Consider the following 896-nt stretch of genomic DNA (forward strand, 5'->3'; position numbering starts at 1 on the left):
CCCCCATTCCCATAAAAGCCAGCTTCCTTGTTCCTTTCCCCTTTGTGTTTCCAGGCTGTTAGAAAAGTCTTATTTAATCATTCCAGCCTCATCAGATGTGTTTCTTGAGAGAAAGGCAGTGGACCTGTGTCTACAGCAAAGCATTGTTTGACCACCTTGTTGGTTCAGCATCATGAGTGAGACAGCCCTTCCCCCAGGACAAGATGAAGCTTGGGTGACAAGGGTCAGGGTAGAAGGTGCCTGCTGCCTTGCCTCACTGGAGAGCATCCCTGCACGGCCAGCACTGCAGGGTCAGGGTTTGAGGATTTTAAGAACTAATTGCACACAACAGTGTGAGTATATGTAACACTACTGGACTGTATCCTTATAAACACTTAAGATGGTAAAGTATATGTTTTGTGTATTTTACCATAATAAAAAAATGAAAAATAATGATTGTAATCACTGTTCATAGTTCATAAGTCAAATAATATTAAAAGGCTTATGATAATAGATATTACTTCTTTGCGCCTAATCTCCCTTGTCCCATAGTTTTCCTTCTGAGAAGTAATGGCTTTCAACTTTTCACTTGTTTCTTCTGACGTTTATGTACCTTCATAGTTCTAAATAATATATGTGTGTTGTTAAAGTTTGGGGAAGGCAATGGTACCCCACTCCAGTACTCTTGCCTGGAAAATCCCATGGATGGAGGAGCCTGGTAGACTGCAGTTCATGGGGTCGCTAAGAGTTGGACACGACTGAGCGACTTCGCTTTCCCTTTTCACTTTCACGCATTGGCGAAGGAAATAGCAACCCACTCCGGTATTCTTACCTGGAGAATCCCAGGACGGGGGAGCCTGGTGGGCTGCCGTCTATGGGGTCGCACAGAGTCGGACACGACTGAAGCGACTTAGCAG

Source organism: Bison bison, unplaced genomic scaffold (genome assembly GCF_000754665.1).
Source record: "Bison bison bison isolate TAMUID 2011002044 unplaced genomic scaffold, Bison_UMD1.0 scf7180017864518, whole genome shotgun sequence".
Lineage (NCBI taxonomy): Eukaryota > Metazoa > Chordata > Mammalia > Artiodactyla > Bovidae > Bison > Bison bison.